The sequence below is a fragment of the Schistocerca americana genome, chromosome X (assembly GCF_021461395.2).
Source record: "Schistocerca americana isolate TAMUIC-IGC-003095 chromosome X, iqSchAmer2.1, whole genome shotgun sequence".
In the NCBI taxonomy this organism is placed as follows: Eukaryota; Metazoa; Arthropoda; class Insecta; order Orthoptera; family Acrididae; genus Schistocerca; species Schistocerca americana.
The window spans coordinates 85,526,071-85,545,967 of NC_060130.1; positions in this window are offsets into that span (position 1 = coordinate 85,526,071).

Consider the following 19,897-nt stretch of genomic DNA (forward strand, 5'->3'; position numbering starts at 1 on the left):
TCCTATGAATCTTAGTCTGGCATCTCCTTTTCCCACTGTCTGTTTTATGTGGTCATTCCATTTAAGGTCGCTGTGAATAGTTACTCCTAGATAGTTTGCGGGTGGATACTGTTTCTAGCAGTTTTTCATCAACAGAGTAGTTGCACGGTAGCGGCTTTCTTTTCCTACATATGCAAAATATTTTGCATTTATTTACGATCAGGGTCTACTGCCGGAGCCTGCACCATTCATCGGTCCTCTGTGGGTCATTCCGCAAATCAAAACTATCGTCTGGGATTGCTACTATGTTACAGATAAACTACATCATCTGTGAACAGTCTTAAAGGTCATCTTACGCTTTCTCGTATATCGTTTATATACATCGTAAACAGTAACGGTCTTACCACACTTCCTTGGGTTACTCCGGAAATTACCTTTACATCTGTCGTTTTTGTTCTGTTAACAGCGACGTATTGAGTTCTGTCTGCGAGGAAGTCGTAAACCCAGTCGCAAATCTGGTCTAATACTCGATAGGCTCGTATTTTTGCACTAAACGGCAGTGCGGGATGGTGTCAGATGCCTTCCGAAGTCAAGAAACAGGGCATCGACCTCAGCTCCGTTGTCTACAACGCTATGGATCTCATAGAGGAACAGAGCGAGCTGAGTTTCGCAAGCTCTCTGTCTGCGGAATCCACGTTGATTCTTGTAGAGGGGATCTTCGTTCTCCAAAAACGTCATAATTCTTGAGCATAAAAGATGTTCCACAATTCTACAACAGACTGACGTTAACAATATAGATTTTCAATTGGGTGCATGTGTCCTACGGTCCTTCTTGAAAACGGGAATGACATGCGCCTTTTTCCAGTCGCTAGGAACCGCCCGTTGCTACAGCTGCTGTTGGAAGGGGAGCAAGTTCTTTCACATAATCTGTGTAGAATATTACAAGTATCTCATGTGGTCCTGATGTCTTTCCACTGCTAAGCGATTGTAGTTACTTTTCTATTCTACGATCTGTTATCTCAACATCTGCCATTTCGATATGATTGAAAGAAGGGACTGTGTGACGATCTGCCGGCCCCGGTGGACGAGCGGCTCTAGGCGCTACGGTCTGGAACCGCGCGACTGCTACGGTCGCAGGTTCGAATCCTGTCTCGGGCATGGATGTGTGTGATGTCCTTAGGTTAGTTAGGTTTAGGTAGTTCTAAGTTCTAGGGGACTGATGACCTCAGCAGTTAAGTCCCATAGTGCTCAGAGCCATTTGAATCTTTTTTTTTTTTTTTTTTTTTTTGTGACGATCTTCCGCAGTGAAACAATTTCGGAAGACCGAATCCAGTATTTCGGCCTTCTCTCTGTTATCTTCTGTTTCGGTGCCAGTATGGTCTTTGAGTGAATGAACAGGTGATTTCGTACCACTAACTAATTTTACATAAGACCAAAACCTCTTAGGGTTTTTACTCAAATCGGCTGATGAAATATTTCTTTCGAAGTCATTGAACGTTTCTCTCATTGATCACCTTACGCTCATTTCCACATCGTTCAGCTTTTGTTGATCAGCTAGGTTTTGACTTCTCTCGAACATGAGATGAAACTCTCTATGACTACGGAGCAGTTTTCTAACGAGGCTATTATACCATGATGGGTCTTTCCCATCCCTTACGACCTTTCTAGGAACATATTTGCCTAAGGCATATTAAAATGATGTTTTTGAGTTTTTTTCCATTTTTGCTCCACATCTTCGTCCTTATCACTGAATATTTGATGCTGCCTACTCAGTCTGCAATTTGTATCCTGTCACTCTTGCTAAGCAAAAATATCTCCCTACCTTTCTTGACATTCCTCGTAAAACCCATAGTTATATTTGCTATCACAGCCTTATGATCACTGATACCTTCCTCCACGTTAACTGATTCGATAAGTTCAGTTCTCTTTGTTGATAGGAAGTCTAACATGTAAGCTTGATGAGTTGATTCTCGAGATATCTACTCCATGTGATTTCCGCACAAGACATTCAGAACAATGTTATACAAATTGCTGTCTCTGGCATTAGTTTTGACGGAATGACTCGTTCATTGTATTCCTGGCAAGTTGAAGTCACCTCCCCCATTACAACAGCATGACCAGGACAATAATTAACAACATTCTGTAAGTTTTCACTGAAGCACTCTACTGCTACAGTTCCTGACCCATTCGGTCTATAAAACCATGGAATTACCATTTCTGACCAACTTTTCATGCTTAACTTCACCCAGATTACTTCTCATTTGGGCTCCGTGATAACCTGGCTAGATATTATCGAGTTCGTTACTACAACATAGGAAAGTTGCTGTTATAGTCATACCAAAGCCTAAGTCGTATTCCACTAATATTTGATGCCACGTTTATAAAATACAACATCAAATAGTGTAAAATCGAACAAAATAGTCGTGTGAGCAGACGGCTGGCTGTCGTGTCAGAAAAATAATTATCAAATAAGTTTGTTTGACTGTTTTTATTACATTCTCTCTCTTATTTGTAGGCAACTTCTGAGAAGAATATGATGAGACAGTAATTGTTTTGTATCATGTCTATTTTCATGGTACTCTGCCATTTATTTAAGCATAATCCAACGGTAGAAAACTTTGAGGTTATGCCTGTAGTTCTGGTTTGAAAGATACAGATCTCACTGCCTATCTCACACCTGTGGAGAATTCGTTGATCGTACCTGTACGACTTAGACGCTGATGGAAATTACATACCAACTAAAGAGTGTTTGTTTCAGTTGATCAGTATGACAAAGAGAGCATACAATAAGTGGAAGCAGGAGAATACGGACGCAGCTTTACTGAAATATCGGAATGGTAAATTTGGATTTAATGAAGCGTTTAGATGATGTAATACACCAAAGCCTATACTGCGTCATCATTTGAAGGCTTAAATAAAACACAAAAATTTAGAAGACCTAATGGTATGGCAGCAGAGATGGAAGATGAATGAACACAGCAAATAATTAATTTAGAATCTAGTTTCTTTAGAGTAGCTGTTACTGAATTAAGGAAAGTTGCCTACCAACTATCGGCGAAATATCATCTACATCATCGATTCAATAAAGAAAAAGTATCTGGTAAAAAACAGAATTACAGGTTTATGAAAGATCACTCCACTTTGTCATTGCGAGTTCCCGAAGTAATATCGATGGCACGATGGAAAAGGTTTAATAAAGAACTTATTAATGAGTTTTTTGATAAAAATGAGGAAATATTAGATAAATAAAAGTTTTCTGCTGACCAAATATGACGTGGATGAAACAACAGTCTAAAATAATTGCTCAAAAAAGCAAACAAAAAAATGGTTCAAATGGCTCTGAGCACTATGGGACTTAACTGCTGGGGTCATCAGTCCCCTAGAACTTAGAACTACTTAAACCTAACTAACCTAAGGACATCACACACATCCATGCCTGAGGCAGGATTCCAACCTGTGACTGTAGCGGTCGCGCGGCTCCAGACTGTAGTGCCTAGAACTGCTCGGCCACTATGGTCGGCAAAAAGTAAACACCATGCAGGCGCAATGACAAACGGAGAAAGTGTTATTACAACGACATGTGTATGTGCAGTGAATGCAGCAGGCGAATTCATACTTACGATGTTAATATTTAAGCGCAGCACAATGGACGAAGTCTTATAAAGGTCATCTCTACCAAACACAAGTTTTGGATGGTCAAGAAATGAATGGATAACATACTAACCGTTTGTATGATGGCTAGAAGATTTCATAAAACGTAAAAAAGGAGAAAAAAGGGACCAGAAGCAAATTTTGGTTTTACTGGATTGACACTACAAACGCATCAAGAATTTAGAGGCAATTCAGATGGCTCGTGTTGTAGTAAAATCATGCTATCATTTCCTGCTCTCACGACACATCACCTACAGCCATTGGACAGATCATTCTTTAAAACAATAGAAACAGCTACAATGAAGCTGCGTCTTCATGGCTATGCTCAAATCCTGGCAGTGTTATACGAGGTGCATTCAAGTTCTAAGGCCTCCGATTTTTTTTCTCCAGACTGGAAAGAGATAGAAACATGCGCATTGTTTTAAAATGAGGCCGCATTCATTGTCAATACGTCCCAGAGATGGCAGCACCATATGGCAGATGGAATTTTACCGCCAGCGGCGAGAATGAGAACTGTTTTAAATGCTTAAAATTGCGACGTTTTGCTTACTTGAACAGCGTGCACTCATTCGTTTTCTGAATTTGCGTGGTGTGAAACCAATTGAAATTCATTGACAGTTGAAGGAGACATGTGGTGATGGAGTTATGGATGTGTCGAAAGTGCGTTAGTGGGTGCGACAGTTTAATGAAGGCAGAACATCGTGTGACAACAAACTGAAACAACCTCGGGCTCACACAAGCTGGTCTGACGACATGATCGAGAAAGTGGAGAGAATTGTTTTGGGGGATCGCCGAATGACTGTTGAACAGATCGCCTCCAGAGTTGGCATTTCCGTGGGTTCTGTGCACACAATCCTGCATGACGACCTGAAAATGCGAAAAATGTCATCCAGGTGGGTGCCACGAATGCTGACGGACGACCACATGGCTGCCCGTGTGGCATGTTGCCAAGCAATGTTGACGCGCAATGACAGCATGAAGGGGACTTTCTTTTCGTCGGTTGTGACAATGGATGAGACGTGGATGCCATTTTTCAATCCAGAAACAAAGCGCCAGTCAGCTCAATGGAAGCACACAGATTCACCGCCACCAAAAAAATTTCGGGTAACCGCCAGTGCTGAAAAAACGATGGTGTCCATGTTCTGGGACAGCGAGGGAGTAATCTTTACTCATTGCGTTCCAAAGGGCACTACGGCAACAGGTGCATCCTACGAAAATGTTTTGAAGAACAAATTCCTTCCTGCACTGCAACAAAAACGTCCGGGAAGGGCTGCGTGTGTGCTGTTTCACCAAGACAACGCACCCGCACATCGAGCTAACGTTACGCAACAGTTTCTTCGTGATAACAACTTTGAAGTGATTCCTCATGCTCCCTACTCACCTGACCTGGCTCCTAGTGACTTCTGGCTTTTTCCAACAATGAAAGACACTCTCCGTGGCCGCACATTCACCAGCCATGCTGCTATTGCCTCAGCGATTTTCCAGTGGTCAAAACAGACTCCTAAAGAAGCCTTCGCCGCTGCCATGGAATCATGGCGTCAGCGTTGCGAAAAATGTGTACGTCTGCAGGGCGATTACGTCAAGAAGTAACGCCAGTTTCATCGATTTCGGGTGAGTAGTTAATTAGAAAAAAAATCGGAGGCCTTAGAACATGAATGCACCTCGTAAAACAAGCTAACATTCCAGAACTCATGAGTAATGCATACCCTAGACCAGTTTGTATGGATGTAGCAGGCTTGTGGTCACGTGAAAGAAAAGTCGTCAAAGAAGAGGACTTTGTAGCTACTACTGTGCATATTGTTGATAAATCAGACCAAGAACCGAACGATGGAACTGAATCGACGACACGAACATCTGTAACCTATAAAAAAGAGACAGGCAAATGAAAACTTCAATAAGAATAAAAAGTAAAGGACAGAATGAACTGATTATGTCATCTCAGTAAGGAAGATAGAGACGAAGACATAATTGCAACACCACTCAGTGACCAGTCTGGGCCTTCTACAATGTCTCAAGAATATGGACCCAGAAACAACACTGCAACAGTTACCTAAATTAACACTCAACAAATAAAATCTAATTTGAACCGTTTATCTCCTATCTAGTTAGCAAGAAAAATACGACAAGAACTAAACCAACAATGGAATTAACATCAAGTCCTCACAGAAAGGAAGTACAAGCCAAGGAAAAGGCAAGTAAAAGAAGAAACCTGTTCACAAACCTATAAAAAAGAGACAGGCAAATGAAAACTTCAATAAGAATAAAAAGTAAAGGACAGAATGAACTGATTATGTCATCTCGGTAAGGAAGATAGAGAAGAAGGCATAATTCAGTGTATGAAATGTAAAGGAGGGGTACATGACCTATGCTCTGGCGTGGAATGTAAAATTAAGAAACATTTCTATCGTATCTCTGTTCAACCCAATGGATTTTCGACATGACAATTTAAGCAGTTTAATTTTTTAAGTTTATGTAGTTCATTATATGTAACTATACAATTAACATTATACACTCAAAGCCAAAGAAACTGTCACACCTGCCTCATATTGTGTAGGGTCCCTGTGAGCACGCAGAAGTGCCGCAACACATGGCATGGGCTCGACTAATGTCTGAAGTATTACTGGAGGACATTGACACCATGAATCCTGTAGGGCTGTCCACAAATCCCTAAGAGTGCGAGGAGGTGGAGATCTTCTCTGAACAGCACTTTGCAAGGCATCCAAGATATGCTCAATAATGTTCATATCTGGGGAGTTTGATGGCCAGCGGAAGTGTTTAAACTCAGAAGAGTGTTCCTGGAGCCACTCTGTAGCAATTCTAGACGTGTGGGGTGTCGCATTGTCCTGCTAGAATTTCCCAAGTCCGTCGGAATGCACAATGGATAGGAATGTATGCAGGTGATCAGATAGGATGCTTACATGCGTTTCACCTGTCAGACTCATATCCAGACGTATCAGGGGTCCCATCTCCTGCCAACTGCAAACGCCCTACACTATTACAGAGCCTCCACCAGCTTGAACACCCCCCTACTGACATGCAGAGTCCATGAATTCATGAGATTGTCTCGAAACCCGTACACGTCCATCCCCTCGATACAATTTGAAACGAGACTCGTCCGACCAGACAACATGCTTCCAGTCATCAACAGTCCAATGTCGGGGTTGATGGGTCCACTCGTGAAAAGGTCATATGGGAAAATCCTTAATTCATCGCTACCTCAGAGATGCTGTGTTCCAGTGCTCGTGTGCTAACTATAACACTACGTTGAAAGTCACTTCAATCTTGATAACCTGCCATTGTAGCAGCAGTTACCGATCTAAAAACTGCGCCAGACACTTGTTGTCTTATATTGACGTTGCTGACCACAGTGCCGTATTCTGCTATTCTGCCTGTTCATATATCTCTGTATTTGAATACGCATGCCTATACCAGTTTCTTTGAAGTATGTATATATTTTCTTGGGCTGGTAAATTCTGATATTTTGAAATGTAAGGGTGTCACTTTTTTTTAGCCTTTCACTTCTTGATAGGGTGGAAATTTACAATACAACCTTTGTTAAGAAATTCAGTATGAAGTTTGATTTGGTGTGAATAAACTCTATCCATGCTTCCTTGATTCCAGTTCTGTATTCCGACCTTTCGTATTGCAGATGGTATTTCTTAACTTCAGTATCACTGTTTGGTTCTGGACTAAGCGAAATCAAGTTCCGCTGCAGTTCCGTCTAATGTGAACATATCTCTATTTAAGGTGTCATTACCTTTCATTCTGTTCTGTTAACGTCCAGTGTGAATAAAGCCTTCACACTAGATGCCACAGGAATCGGTGATCTCAGTAGTGAGACAAAGATCGTATGGGAGCATTTTGTAAGTGCAGATTGCCTACATCAGGTACAGGTATGCATTCAGGGGCAAACCTATTGTTCTCCTTTGACTGACAGGTACTTAACCTATTGTTCTCCTTTGATCGACAGGTACTTAACCTATTGTTCTCCTTTGATTGACAGGTACTTAACCTATTGTTCTGCTAAAAGGATCCTTCCTTTTGATTGACATGCACTTAACCTATTGTTCCCCCACCCCCTACCCCTCACCCAAACACCCCTCCCCCTTCCCCCCGTGCTGCTATAGGTACACTTTCAGGTCTGAGTTATTGGAGTAGGCCCCTCTCACTCTTATCAATTTGATGAGTTCTTAGTTAAATTGATCAATTAATTAACCTCTCCACCTCTGGTAAATCCCCTCCTCTCCCTCTCTCCTCCCCTGCTCCACAAAATGGCAGAGTTCAAATTCCATCAGGACAATGCAACACACCTCTACTAACCTAAGAAAATTGCGTGAAAATAGATCACTTGGGCTACCTCCACTAACCTAAGTCATCCGATTGACACCTCTCCCTAGGAACTGGCGGGAAGTTTGACCTCAGAAAATGCCAGGAAAGAAATGGCAGTTGGGCTACCTTCACTAACCTACGTCATCTGACCACCACCTCATCCTAGGAAATGGTGGGAAGAGGACTCGACCTGTGCTGGACGTAAGTCTTTACTTAGCATGGACAATTTATGTAAACAATTAGAGGTAGTAACACCATTAAGTGTAGTCGCCATTGGGTCCAGAGTCCAACTGACCTAGTACACAGTAGTGCCACCAGAGGGCACTATCGTCTGTTCCGTGACGTAATCCAAGATGGTGGCGGGAAATGGCAGGAAACAGTGTGGTCGCCATGGGGTCCAGAGTCCAACTGACCTAGTACACAGTACCGTCACCAGAGGGTGCTGTCGTCCATTTCGTGACGTAACACAAAATGGCTGTCTGGAGGGGAAAATGACTCAGCCTGTGCTGGGCTGCTGGAGAAAGGAAGGAATGTACTTGATTTATTTTGGAACAGTTTATTTAGGGATGGATTTTAGATAGTATATTTATCACACTGATATAAAACACACGTTCTGACATGCTTGGAGTCACGTCACAAAGCCTACAGACCTGTAAACTACTCGTAAATTACCGAAATAACGCTCTGCAGACACGCCAACAACTCCTAAATTACCGAAATAATTTCAGTACACAGCACACAGACATGCAAACTCCTCCTAAATAATGCAGTACACTGATGTGCAGATACGAAATCAACTCGTAAACTTTCGAAATAACGCATAGCACAGCCCACAGACCTGCTTGCAAAATAATGCAAGAGACATGCAAACAAAGTGTGCAGGCACTGCCCGCTGCCCTCTGTCCACTGGACCACACAGAAGGCTACCTCACACGCCACCACAAGTCTGGATGCACCGGCAGCCCCCTCAAAGTGACGCGGCTGTCATCTGCCAGTCCGCGCATAGGTGCCCATTCGCGTCCCTGAATCATGAGGCAGCAGCATCCATTTCATACTTGACACCTGGGAAATTACTCTCGAAATACATGATCACCTAGACACCGTTGCTGACGTGGCCGGACTGGAACGAAGACCTATTTGCAGAGCACAGATGCTACAAGGGCGTCTGCGCGTTGATGCAGCCGCGACCTGCCGCCGGACACAAGCCAGCACGAGCCATTGTTCTCACGCCATTGCTGCCTACAGCGAGCAGGTGAAAGCTGGGTCTATTTTCGGGTATACAATTAGAGTTCTTGGAGTGTTATACTGATGTCACAGAACTCCAAGGCATGCTCACACTGGTCCCATATGCGAGACGCCTCTGGGCAGCATGTGTGTTTATTGTTGCTGACGCGATACCACAGGGTGCATTGTTCGAGCTGCGGCTGGCTGACGCATCGTGTGAAATGTTCATCCTGCCTCAATATGCGTCTTAGAAACGTTAAACGTTCTCACCGCTAAAAGCCTGTGCACGCACGTGAAAACACTGTTCATCATAAAACCATTCTTGCAGTTTGGAAAAAGAGCAATTTCTACACACAGACAGGGAAAATCAGAACAATTATGCAAACAGAATTCGAAGCACTGTCTTGCAGAAGAGAAAACAATGGCCGGAATTTTCGGTACCCTACAGGTACAGGTCTGGAGATGTTCCAATGCCATAGTGGTGGATGAGTGACGGCATCCCCGCCAGAAATGGATGGTCTGCTTCAACTTGTCTTTGAATACTTGCTTTCTCAGAACTTTCTGTACATACCTTGCATCTACACTCCTGGAAATTGAAATAAGAACACCGTGAATTCATTGTCCCAGGAAGGGGAAACTTTATTGACACATTCCTGGGGTCAGATACATTACATGATCACACTGACAGAACCACAGGCACATAGACACAGGCAACAGAGCATGCACAATGTCGGCACTAGTACAGTGTATATCCACCTTTTGCAGCAATGCAGGCTGCTATTCTCCCATGGAGACGATCGTAGAGATGCTGGATGTAGTCCTGTGGAACGGCTTCCCATGTCATTTCCACCTGGCGCCTCAGTTGGACCAGCGTTCGTGCTGGACGTGCAGACCGCGTGAGACGACGCTTCATCCAGTCCCAAACATGCTCAATGGGGGACAGATCCGGAGATCTTGCTGGCCAGGGTAGTTGACTTACACCTTCTAGAGCACGTTGGGTGGCACGGGATACATGAGGACGTGCATTGTCCTGTTGGAACAGCAAGTTCCCTTGCCGGGCTAGGAATGGTAGAACGATGGGTTCGATGACGGTTTGGATGTACCGTGCACTATTCAGTGTCCCCTCGACGATCACCAGTGGTGTACGGCCAGTGTAGGAGATCGCTCCCCACACCATGATGCCAGGTGTTGGCCCTGTGTGTCTCGGTCGTATGCAGTCCTGATTGTGGCGCTCACCTGCACGGCGCGAAACACGCATACGACCATCATTGGCACCAAGGCAGAAGCGACTCTCATCGCTGAAGACGACACGTCTCCATTCGTCCCTCCATTCACGCCTGTCGCGACACCACTGGAGGCGGGCTGCACGATGTTGGGGCTTGAGTTGAAGACGGCCTAACGGTGTGCGGGACCGTAGCCCAGCTTCATGGAGACGGTTGCGAATGGTCCTCGCCGATACCCCAGGAGCAACAGTGTCTCTAATTTGCTGGGAAGTGGCGGTGCGGTCCCCTACGGCACTGCGTAGGATCCTACGGTCTTGGCGTGCATCCGTGCGTCGCTGCGGTCCGGTCCCAGGTCGACGGGCACGTGCACCTTCCGCCGACCACTGGCGACAACATCGATGTACTGTGGAGACCTCACGCCCCACGTGTTGAGCAATTCGGCGGTACGTCCACCCGGCCTCCCGCATGCCCACTATACGCCCTCACTCAAAGTCCGTCAACTGCACATACGGTTCACGTCCACGCTGTCGCGGCATGCTACCAGTGTTAAAGACTGCGATGGAGCTCCGTATGCCACGGCAAACTGGCTGACACTGACGGCGGCGGTGCACAAATGCTGCGCAGCTAGCGCCATTCGACGGCCAACACCGCGGTTCCTGGTGTGTCCGCTGTGCCGTGCGTGTGATCATTGCTTGTACAGCCCTCTCGCAGTGTCCGGAGCAAGTATGGTGGGCCTGACACACTGGTGTCAATGTGTTCTTTTTTCCATTTCCAGGAGTGTATCTTGTCCGAATCAGTTTGTAGATGCTCCTACGTCCCAGCACAAAGGATGTCTTGTGAATTAATAGAGCATTATGATTGTATTTTGTACAGATCACCATATTGCACCGACAATTAAACCCTGCAAAGTGGCCTAGAGATCGTCAAATACAGAAAGACCCTTACTTAATTACACTGCTCTCCCACTGAGGACAGGAGCTTCAATATTAGAGTGCGAAAGAGATCTCCAACCCAGCAACATATCACCGTGTACCGTGTCGATGTAGTAAACATACAATTCGTATCGTGCACCGTACAAAATCAGCCCTTTTACATCATTTGTACATGTACTGCGAAGACAGACAGCAACATATACACTCCTCACAGCACTATATTTTCTAGCGAGATCGGCAGTCATCCACCCCCGATGGGTCACCAGAGCACCCTCAGCGAACCAAAGTCACTCTCAGAACAGTTCTACAAATGGCTCTGAGCACTATGAGACTTAACATCTGAGGTCGTCAGTCCCCTAGAACTTAGAACTACTTAAACCTAACTAACCTAAGGACATGATACACATCCATGCCCTAGGCAGAATCCGAACCTGCGACTGTAGCGGTTGCGTGGTTCCAGACTGAAGCCCCTAGAACTGCTCGGCCACACTGGCCGGCAACTGTTCTACAAATTTGGGCTTGTTACCCTTTGGAACAAACGCGTTACTTTTTCTGCTCCAGACCTGCTTGCTTGCTTGCATTTCTACACCCATATCCAGACTCTGGTATTACAAGAACACATGTATTTTTGCATGGTTTGCCATAATATTATACCGTTTTCGTGGTACTTCTGGATATCAAGCCACAGTAGTATCCTACCAATTGCTTGTGCCACCTAATTCTGAAGATATAGACTGGAAATTATTCCTCTACAAACCCGAAACTTTAGCTAGGTGGGGCGTGCTGTAACCCCTGACTAACTAGAAACTTGTCACGTCTGTGAAGACATATGCAGAAACTCGAAAAAAAATAGAGAAAACTGATATTTCCACTAACGAATACCGATGTCGATGATGTAGCAGATCCTCCAATCATCCCTATAATTTACAAGGTCAACTAAGGTGTTTCTAATGTCTAGAGAACCGGCAAACGTGTCTTCAGCCGGCCGAAGTGGCCGCGCGGTTCTGGCGCTGCAGTCTGGAACCGTGAGACCGCTACGGTCGCCGGTTCGAATCCTGCCTCGGGCATGGATGTGTGTGATGTCCTTAGGTTAGTTAGGTTTAACTAGTTCTAAGTTCTAGGGGACTAATGACCTCAGCAGTTCAGTCCCATAGTGCTCAGAGCCGTGTCTTCTACATGCTAGATGAACACACCACAATCGATCTTCTCTCAACTAAATGAAAGCGAGAAATGTGCAGAAGCAGTCAACTGAACAATTTACATGGGAGGGAATAATGGTCCAGCGTAAACACACCTCCATATTCAATCTTCTCAAATTTCCACGCGATCACGATAGCTATCCAACACATGATAAGTATTAGTTTGCTATTCGGTCGTCCAGATGACAACACGGTTAAGTTATCTACATTGCAACACTCCAACAGGCCTCTCCATTCAGACAGCTCCCACTGTTAACAGGAAACGTGAATCATCCCTGGATAGGTCACTGGCGCTGAACGTCAAGCACGCACAGGTAGAATCGTCATCCTAAGAAATCGGTCACATATATATTTTATCCCTGTACTTGCTACTAAACGTTACGATCACGGTCTCAGTTGAACGAAATTCGACAATGAGCGAAGTATCGGAAATACACCCTGTTGATGGCTGTGGCTCTGGAAATAGGAATATCAGTACCATTCTTATGACTTGACATACTCTTCCCTTTGCTATCGCCGGGCGGTATGGCCGAGCGGTTCTAGGCGAAACAGTCTGGAACCGCACGACCGCTACGGTCGCAGGTTCGAATCCTGCCTCGGGCATGGATGTGTGTGATGTCCTTAGGTTAGTTGGGTTTAAGTAGTTCTAAGTTCTAGGGGACTGATGACCTTAGAAGTTAAGTCCCATAGTGCTCAGAGCCATTTTGAACCTTTGCTATCACAGTACTCTACATCAAATCCATACCTCCGTTACGAATGGACATAGTCATTTACTTTGCACATGTCGGAATACAAAAGCATACTTTATAAGACTGATGCCCAAGGCCAACCTACCACGCACCCCCTACCACTAAGTATAATACTTCGTCAATAACTGATCACTGGTGACACGAAAATCACGAAAATCAATTATGTGTCGACATGTCTAATAAGTTTTTCTTGCGAGTGCTACCACCGTGTCTTAAAAAGAGAGATTTAATCGTCTTACAAACCACCAGATATTAAAAAACCCTATCCCAACAACTACTGTATGTTACTGTCACAAGCGGTCTTGGTTCTACATGTGCACACAAGTATCCATGTTAAAAGCTATACCGGCTTTATAAATCCACGTATGGCAATACCTATGAATCACGTGGTTTTAACAGACAAATACCGAGACGGTGATCGTAGGGCTGCATATTATCAGACCAGCAGTCCAGTTGCACGTAGCACATGATGCAACGTCGTCATAAAATCGCTGAATTTTGAAAGTGATTCGGCTAAGGAATGTGGTATGAAACCATTATTTGCAACCCCCTCACGCCGCCCCACTAGATATTTCTCCAGTATTTGTAACATATTCTGTCTCGATACCAAGTCAGAGGTTCGGTGATATATCCACTGAGTTATAGGCGATGACTGACTGAGAAAGATCACAAACAGTAGTAGATGGTGTGCTGATTGAGGTCATAAGAAATATAAACTAGCTTTTCAGATCTCTAGTGTTACGCTATCTGCTAGAAATGTGTTACAACTGCGACCAGGATGGTCGCGGGGTAGCAATGACGAAAGACGCGGCGGGGCCCGCGGAGAGGCCCGCGAACAACAACACAACGGAAGAGGACGGACCGACCGACCAAGGACGGAACGAATACGACAAGACCGAACAACAGAGTCACAAGGAAACAAACTCGTACACGAACCAGGAAGTAAGCAGTTTAGTGCAAAGCGAGATGTAAACCGATGTAAGCGAGATCAGACTGACTGGCTGAACTATTTTTTTTCCTTTATTGTATTTCGATTCAGACTTTTTAAAACATAAGAAGAAGTTAAGAAACAATAAAAGCAGGCAATAAAACGGGGACTTAAATTGTAAAACGGCGGAAAATTGTGGAAAGTTAAAACATAAAACAAAGGGTTGGCAAAGCGAATAAAATACACAGGATGCAGACAGGTAACATAGTAGACACACAATTAAAAAACATGGCGACAGGCTGGTTTCTGTTCGCAAGAGATATAAAAGCATACCCAGCGACAGTATGATGGCCGTTCGCAACACTTCGGAAAAGACACACAACACTGCACACTCACTGTAAACACTGCACTAAAATGTCGACACAAAGAGGACACACCATAGCCTAGGGCAGATGGGGGGTGGGGGGGGGGGGGGTGACCTGGACAGATGAGGGGGAAAACAAGGAGGGAGGAGAGGAAAAACGAAAGGGGGGGAACCAAAGGAGGGGGAGGACTCTTAAAGGGGAGGAAGGGGCAGGGCAGACGCGAGAGGGAATGGGAAATGGCAGTGGAGGGAAATGCAAAAGGACTTGGAGGAGAGAAGTGGGGCAGAGAGAGGGCAGGTGGGGAAAAAAGAGGATAGAAGGGGTGGAGAGAGAGCCCAAGAAAAGGATGGAGCAAAGGAGGGGGGTGAGGATCAGAGTTGATAGGAGGGATAAATGGAGGGAGAGAGGGCATCATTCGGGAGGGTGAGTTGATGGAAGCCACCGTGGGAAAGGAGATGAAGGGTGTAGAGATGGAGGGTTGGGGGATGGCTGAGCTTTTTTTTCCTTTATTGTTATTTTAATCACCTTTTACAAGGCAGGCTGTCAGCAGCATAGTACGCTGCTCTTCAGCTGTGAGTGGCACAATAATATGACATAGCGGTGGCACAGATAATACAATAAAAACGGCGGGCAAAAACTGTAGACACGAAAAACAATAAACATGAAGCCGTTCACGCTGGACGAGAAAAAACACTAACACTTGTTGACACGGTGCACATAACACGGACAACTGCGACGGCACACGTGAACAGTCGTGGCATGACGGCGAAAGAACACTAAACACAAAACGAAGGCACACACACGAGACACTGATGGCGATGATATCTGGCACGCGAATGTCCACTGAGCGTGTACGAGTCTGGGGACCTGCCAAGAGAGGAGGAGGGGGGGGGGAGAGGGAGAGGGGAGAGCAGAGATGCCACAGACAGGGGAGATAGGGGGAAGGGAGGAAGGGGGAGGGGAAGCCCAGGGGAAGAGGGGTGGAGGAAGGGGGATGGGGGGAAAAGGAGAGAGAAGGGAGGGAGTGTGCCTAAAGGAAAAGACACAGGAAGTGGGGGGGAGGATCAAAGTTGATAGGAGGGGTAGATGGAGGGGAGAAGGACATCATCAGGGAGGGGGAGCTGGCGGAAGCCACCTTGGGAGAGGGTATGGAGGGTGGAGAGATGGAGACCGGATGGGACGTGGGAATACAAGCACAGCAGCGGGCGGGGGTGGGAGATGATGGGCGAGACAAGTGGGTGAGGAGGATCTTTACTGGTGTACAGGATCTGTATCCTTTCAAGGAAAAGGAGGAGGTGGGGGAATGGAATGAGGTCGTACAGGATCTGCATGGGGGAGGGGAGACGGATGTGATAGGCGAGGCGGAGAGCATGGCGTTCAAGGATTTGAAGGGATTTAAAAAAAGGTAGGGGGGGCAGAGATCCAGGCCGGATGGGCATAACAAAGGATAGGGTGGATGAGGGATTTATAGGTGTGGAGGATGGTGGAAGGGTCCAGACCCCACGTACGGCCGGAAAGGAGCTCGAGGAGACGGAGTCGGGAGCGTGCCTTGGCTTGGATTGTCTGGAGATGGGGGGTCCAGGAGAGGCAGCGGTCGAGGGTGACGCCAAGGTACTTGAGGGTGGGGGTGAGGGCGATAGGACGGCTATAGATGGTGAGACAGAAATCAGGGAGGCGAAAGGAAGGGGTGGTTTTGCCTACAATGATCGCCTGGGTTTTGGAGGGATTGACCTTGAGCAACCACTGGTTGCACCAAGCGGTGAACCGGTCAAGATGGGATTGGAGAAGGTGTTGGGAACGCTGCAGGGTGGGGGCGAGGGCAAGGAAGGTGGTGTCATCGGCAATATGGCTGAGCGAGAGTCCGTCGCTTAAGTACGCTATCGGGAGCGCCGCTATTGGCCGCTGGGACCATGTGTTCCACAGTGGCGCCCCCACACTAAAAGCGGGCCAGGAGGCGCGCGCCGCCGCTGCTTATGGTGCAGAGACCTCTATGGGTCTTCGATGTCCATGACGTCTGGTGCACATTCGAATTCCGCGGCACGTGGTACCAGAAAATGATGTCTATGATTTGTAATCAAGTCTTTCCATTCAAACACATATCTGCGTTGGATCCTATGGAGAAGTCCTCTAACGATTACAGCCACAAGTGAATCATATTTCTCGCACTCTCCTATCTCAAAACGAGTCACCTTACAGCCACAAGTGAATCATATTTCTGGCACTCTCATATCTCGAAACGAGTTACCTTTCTCGAACCTGTTTGCTACAGTAAAATTCCAAGTCTGTTTTAGTCAGTCCCTACACATCTTACTACTGCTGCCATTTCCGGAGCTTTGTGCATGTGAGCGTTCTAGTTTATGTTGTAACTGGGTGGAAGTCAGAGAAAGCCATATCTACCACTTTCTGCAAGCCATGTAAAAATATAGAGACCTAAGTTAGTGCGACAGGATTGTGGTTTGACCATTTGTTGGAAATGGGCGCACTGTGGTGCGTCCCCAAACTACATACAGATACTACAGTCCGAAGCAGATCCATGTCCCTGAGATCCCATTCACGTGTATCAGCCCAACGTGTTATCATCGTTATTCTGTACCATCCAACAGAGAAAAATACGAAACATTAAAGCTCCACTAACTTCATCTGTTATAGAACTCGATAAGATTTTTACTGCATTTCTCTCCTCCCAAATATAGAACACAAATACCATCTGCCTGCCGGCATCGAGCACATGTGACAATCCTATTAAATATACAGGTATTGATCAGCGGCAGAGACCAGTTTAAAGTTTCATCACCAGTACTGTAGGTGGATGACCGTATCCCACAGACTATACTGTATGTTGCAAGAGACGCTCCCTGTGACCCTGTGTCGTTTTTTGAAATATTGTTTGTTTTCCTCTGCTATAGCATGCTTGGCACACTGCCACACATTTTTTTTCCGCCACGACTTCGACGTCTGTGTCAGATTCTAAACTGACATTAACATGTTCTGATGTACAGCCTCTCGCAGAAACCTAGACCTCGCATGGTGACGCGATTGACGTCATTCAAGATGGCTGCTGTGAGGTCAGCTGATGACGCGAGTACCGTTACCCAAGATGGCGGGAAAGTGCCACACGCCCACCAGCCAACCCCCTCTGGCGGGAACTTTGAATTTTGGAGGGAAGATAGGTCAACTGGGCTACCTCTACATTTAAACTGATCTGTCACAGTAACGGAATATCTGATGGCTCTGCGTTCTGTTTTGACTGATTCCTCATATTACACTCATGTATGCAATCACTGTTTCGGTGCTAGCCATCACCAGACAGTATCACCCATCAACAAAACTCTTTCTCCAACTTAAACAAACGTTGTCAGTCAATCATTATGTGGTAAACAAAAGTGTTTCAGTGGACGGATGGGATGGAAAACACACCGCCGATGTACTGACATAATAAGTTTTAGAGTTGACAGTGTGAACAGTTTTAGCAATTTTACAGTAATTTCAGCACTGACCAATGATGTGACAGCATATTTCCCAATTTCAGTATCAAAGCTAAACCACCCTTTCTCCACTTTGCGAGTATCACTGCAAATGTAGATAGATGACTGTGCTGTAGGTCCATTAATTGTTATTTGTCGAACACACACACCATCAAAGTATACCAGACATCACTCTATAAAGGATGGTCCATTGATCGTGACCGAGCCAAATATCTCACAAAATAAGCGTCAAATGAAAAAAACTACAAAGAATGAAAGTTGCCTTGATTGATGGGCAAACCAGATGGCGCTATGGATGGCCCGCTAGATGGCGCTGCCATAGGTCAAAGGATATGAAATGCGTTTTTTAAATAGGAACCCCAATTTTTATTACACTACTGGTCATTAAAATTGCTACACCAAGAAGAAGTGCAGATGATAAATGGGTATTCATTGAACAAATATATTATACTATAACTGACATGTGATTATATTTTCACGCAATTTGGGTGCATAGATCCTGAGAAATCAGTACCCAGATAACCACCTCAGGCCGTAATAACGGCCTAGATACGCCTGGGCATTGAGTCAAACAGAGCTTGGATGGCGTATACAGGTACAGCTGCCCATGCAGTTTCAACACGATACCACAGTTCATCAAGAGTAGTAACTGGCGTATTGTGACGAGGCAGTTGCTCGGCTACCATTGACCAGACGTTTTCAATTGGTGAGAGATCTGGAGAACGTACTGGCCAGGGCAGCAGTCGAACATTTTCTGTATCCAGAAAGGCCCGTACAGGACCTGCAACATGCAGTCGTGCATTATCCTGCTGAAATGAAGGGTTTCACAGGGATCGAATGAAGGATAGAGCCATGGGTAGTAACACATCTGAAATGTAACGTCCACTGTTCAAAGTGCCGTCAGTGCGAACAAGAGGTGACCGAGACGTGTAACCAATGGCACCCGATACCATCACGCCGGGTGATACGCTAGTATGGCGCTGACGAATACACACTTCCAATGTGCGTTCACCACGATGTCGCCAAACACGGATGCGACCACCATGATGCTGTAAACAGAACCTGGATTCATCCGAAAAAATGACGGTTTGCCATTCGTGCACCCAGGTTTGTCATTGAGTACACCATCGCAGGCGCTCCTGTCTGTGATGCAGCATCATGGGCAACTGTAGCCATAGTCTCCGAGCTGATAGTCCATGCTTCTGCAAACGTCGTCGAACTGTTCGTGCAGATGGTTGTTGTCTTGCAAACGTCCCCATTTGTTGACTCAGGGATCGAGACGTGGCTGCACGATCCGTTACAGCCATGCGGATAAGATGCCTGTAATCTCGACTGCTAGTGATACGAGGCCATTGGGATCCAGCACGACGTTCCGTGTTACCCTCCTGAACCCACCGATTCCATATTCTGCTAACAGTCGAAATCGGTCGGAAACTTTCCTGATGTCAGCAGGTTGTAGGTGTCGCCACCGGCGCCATCTTTGTGTAAATGATCTGAAAAGCTAATCATTTGCATATCACAGCATCTTCTTCCTGTCGTTTAAATTTCGCGTCTGTAGCATGTCATCTTCGTGGTGTAGCAATTTTAATGGCCAGTAGTGTACATATTCGTGTAGTACGTAAGGAAATATGAATGTTTTACTTAGACCACTTTTTTCGCTTTGTGATAGATGGCGCTGTAATAGTCACAAACATATGGCTCACAATTTTAGACGAACAGTTGGTAACGGGTAGATTTTTTTATATTAAAATACAGAACATAGGTGCTTTTGAACATTTTATTTCGGTTGTTCCAATGTGATACACGTACCTTTGCGAACTTTTCATTTCTGAG